At 39.9% G+C, this 4359-nt stretch overlaps 1 long non-coding RNA gene across 1 annotated transcript in view; it reads right to left on the bottom strand.

The window, feature by feature from the left end:
- The window catches only part of LOC121815681, a 9039-nt gene extending 7717 nt beyond the window's left edge, over positions 1 to 1322 (bottom strand). Inside the window, exon 1 of the long non-coding RNA XR_006055278.1 lies at positions 236 to 1322. This is a non-coding gene — a long non-coding RNA (uncharacterized LOC121815681). The remainder of the gene's footprint in view (positions 1 to 235) is intronic.
- Positions 1323 to 4359: the final 3037 nt, after the last annotated feature.

Raw genomic sequence — 4359 nt, 5'->3', positions numbered from 1 at the left:
CACACACACACACACACACACACACACACACACACACACACACACACACACACACGAAGGCAAGCTGCACTTTATTCATATTTATATTTACAGTCATTTATGAGAGACGTAAACAGGGAGAATAGAAATGTCTTGAAAGCTTTACAAACGTGTTCCCACATGATAAAAACCCTCATAAAAAATCGACAGCAGCTGCTACCAAAGAGCTCACACACATTACACAAACATTACACACCCAGCATGACAAAGCATCCTTGGACTAGCCAGCACCAACAAGCGATTACTCTATGTGCGCACTTCATCCACATAAATCCATAGATTGATCTCCTCCATGGTTGTTTGGGGCCAAATGTAGAATGCTGTGAAAATACCACACATAGAGTAATTTTTTTCCCTTCCAGTGTAGGCCTCCGCTGGATTCCTGACCTGCAAATTGGCAAATTAAATTGTGTGCGGTGAAAAACAGAGGAACACAGCCCTGTTAAACTAACCACAACATAAAGTATCCTATCATTAACAGAAAAAACAGGCTTGAGCTTCCTCCGTGACGAGAACCACACAAGCTGGGAAATTCCCTGGCCGAGGGGGGAAGGGGAAAGGATGAAATAGGATCCATATGGAGGTGACAGGTGAGAGGGCACGACTCACAGACCGGGAATCTCACTCTGCATTCCTCTGGCTTGACGGGAAACAGGATAATTGCTCTTCCAGCGTAGTAAACTCATGCGCATGCATATTGGAACACCAGACCACATGACCAAGCTTCCTTTTCCCAGTATCCATTCCTCCGTTGTGAGTCAGCTGACCACAACATGACTCGTTCATCTCCTCCTTTGATCTTTCCATCCTGAAGATGCCAACGGAAGTGGCTGAAAGGTCTGAGTCACATTCACTTCTCACCCTGATTTCACCGTAAAACCCTCCTCTTCCCCCTCGCTCACTACAACAACATCCACATTTTGATCCAGCTGTCATCAATCCAGCATCCACCTACACAATATAAGCACTTGTTTTTACTCACTCTGCCTTTTACCTCCCACCTCATTCACTTTCCTCCATCCGTCTATCCTGAGATGAATAAACAGCCCCAGCATTTCAAGGAATATCTCCTGCTCTCAATCCAACCTCCTGACCAACGTAGATCCCTAATCCTCACCAGCCACCTCACTGGAGGAAAGCTCTGCTATAAAGACAGCGAGACTGAAAATATCTCTCCTCTCCTCGCTCTGATGCACTCTCCGTTTCTCTTCCTTCTTCTCTCTCTCGCTCTATCTCTCTCACTCTGTTTACAACTGAAGAGCAGCTTTAGAGACATGAGGCATAGTGAAACTGGTTCCCTGTAGATTATGAAGTCATGATGACCGGGGCATGCTGATCCAGTCATTACACCTTATGTTATGGGTTTATCCAAATAAACTGACTTCTCTGAAAATCAGTTGCATTTATATTTGTTTAGGAAACAAGAACAAGAAGTGAAATTGAAGCAGGAGAGTGACATTTTTAGAAATGCACTCACTGGTATTCCTCGCTCGATTTAACCCCTTAATTCCATGTTTTCTAACAGCTCCGGAGACCTGATGCCAAAATTTGGATTAACTTTGGGCGTGTTGTCATGTGCAAAGATGGAGAGGAGAAAGCAAAACAAGACCGCTGATCACTGAAGAAAGTCCCACAAAATTACCTTCTGGTCAGCTGGGCCTCCTGGGCCTGCTTGGGTTCTCTCAGTGTACTCCAGCTTCCTCCCACAGTTCAAAGAAGTGTATGTCAGATTGACTGGTGATTCAGACCTATCCATAGTAGCCTAGTGCCATCTGGAATAACACCTACTAGGTTAAATAGGAGGATGGATGACACATTACTACCTCTGCCTAATCACAGGTCACCAGTATGTGTGTTTGTGTGTGTGTAGTCCTGCTTGTCTGCTTCCTGTGTGTCTACTGCTTGATACTCAAGAATGGTTTTGTTTTTAGACTTTGTATTTCTTGGAATTCCTGTAAGTGTCATGGTCCCTGGGTCACTGACACAGGACTTTTGAGTTTTAGGATTGTCTAGTTTTGACTGTCTTTGTATTACAGTTCTGTCTTGAGTATTGTTGACATTCTGTTTTTTTGTTCTGGTGTTATAGTTATGTTACAGTTATCTGTGCATTAAGTTAATGGGAGGTTGTTTGTGCTGTTTGTGCCCCATTCTGTCCCCTCAGGCTTATCTCCACATTCTTCTGTTTCTGTGTCTATCTTGTATCTCTTAGTCTTGCTCTCAGTAATCATTACTTCCTGTTTTATTTGGATAGTCTCTTCTCAGTTCTGTTCAGTTTGTTCAATTTGACCCATTCATTCAGTGAAACAGATCTTGCGGGGGCTACACAGTTGCTTCTACAGAGTGGCACTTGCTCCTATGTACTTCCACCTGATTAATTCTAAGTTTATAAGATTTCATTAGTTTCTTGGAAGTCATAATCACACACTAGTCAATGTATATTTATGAGTACAATATAATTTGTTTTCTATTAAATAACCTCAAAAAAAAATGACTGACAGTATCTTGAAGAAACATAGCAAAAATAAAACCTTTGCTGATACTCAGTAATGTGGAAATTCTACTAAACACTAGATTGAATTTTCTCTGATTTTAATTATTTTAACTCACATGTCACGTCAATCTCCCAGTCCTCCTTACTCTACACTGTGTTCCACTATAATTTAGAATACATTTTTAAAATGGTATCAATAATGTATAAAGCCCTACATGGGCAGGCTCCTGCTTATATATAGCAGAGCTACTGAGACCTTATAACTGCAGCCAACCTCACACATTATCTTCGAAATGTTCCATGCTCTTATTTAAAAACCAGAGGTGATGTTGTTGCTGCTTTGGAGCAGCCTTCCTCGGCCTATCTTTGCTAAATCTATGGTTTGTTTAACAGTAAATGTCTCCTGACAACACTTTATAATAGGCTAGCTTTTCCTTAATCTTTCTTCCATTATCTGTGGCCTTTTGTTCTTCTGATGTTTATATTGGAGTGCTTGTGCAGGAATGAATGAAAGACTGTGTGTTTAGACTCAGTTTACATGTATGAATATGTACAATTATGGTTAATGTGTTTTCATCCAAACTTTGAAGCACTTTGTAACTATGTTTTAAAATGTGCTTTACAAGCCTATTATTATTATTATTATTATTATTATTAAATTGGCAGCTGCCACATGAAAAATAAACGGCAGCACTTAGCATTAACATAATTAACTGGAATTAATATCTGTATTTTACAGCTTTGTGTGATTTTTGACAGCATTCATCTCTTGTAATCTCTTGTTTTATTTGCAAGTGTTGCATTTTACTGTTATAATTTTAACCAGCTCATTACTGGTTAAATGCAAAGAAAGCTCAGCTGAGCTGAACTTCCTTTATACGCTTACACACACCATAGAATAGAATAGTCGAGCATTAAGCAGCTAAGAATTCGAACAATTCAGACCTTCAGAAACAGGTTAGTATTCAAACACATGTAAAAGAAGGAGCGTACCTAGTGGGTGTGTTAAAAAACAAACAAACATTTATATGTCAGTGTAATCCGTTATTGCTGCCACCAAGTGGCTGAAAATTTGTGCTGAAAATTCAAAGTGAGCTGTGGCTGCTGGTGAAGGTGGCGTGGGTGTGGAAAGGATAAACGGGGGTGAAAAGGACAGCGTCATTGAACAATGACAGGATGGATGAATATGGGGTGTCAGCACAGGCAGAGGTGAAGATGGGTTGTTGACATGTTCTTTCCTCTCCACATGTCATTTGAAGAGAAATGGATGAATACATTAAAAGAATAGTTGAGTAACAGGCACCGATATGGGGTTACTGTATGTCTCTGTGCACTGAAAATGGATTTGTATTATATATGAACAGACATCAAACACAATTTAAGGCCAGTGGCCAAGGTAACAAGAGTAAAAAAAAACCCCAACATATAAGAACCCAGAGTTACGCAACTATGCTTATCGAGTAGTATAAAGGGTTCAGACATCCTTGGTAACAATCACTATCAAAGAAAATTACAGGATTACATAACTCACCTCCATCAAAACTCACATGTAATATTCCCTAGGGATCGTAAATGGATATATTTACTTATACTTATGTTTTACATTAAAAGTAAATTGACATTCATGCAGACCTTCAGTTCTGTAGCATCTTTTTAATTTCAGCCACACGCACAACTCTCATGACAGCAGCAAAAGAGACGACCAATATTAAATTTTTTTAAACATGTTTTCAATGATAAGTTGTGATGTGAGGCTGATGAAGACAATATGTCAGCCAGTTGCTACGTCTTCACGTAGGTGTAATATGAGGTATTATTTGGTAACACTG

This window comes from Haplochromis burtoni, unplaced genomic scaffold (assembly GCF_018398535.1).
Source record: "Haplochromis burtoni strain Fernald_Lab_line unplaced genomic scaffold, NCSU_Asbu1 Contig_272, whole genome shotgun sequence".
Classification (NCBI taxonomy): domain Eukaryota; kingdom Metazoa; phylum Chordata; class Actinopteri; order Cichliformes; family Cichlidae; genus Haplochromis; species Haplochromis burtoni.
Note: the sequence above shows the minus strand (reverse complement) of the source record. Positions and strands in the feature narration are given on the sequence as shown.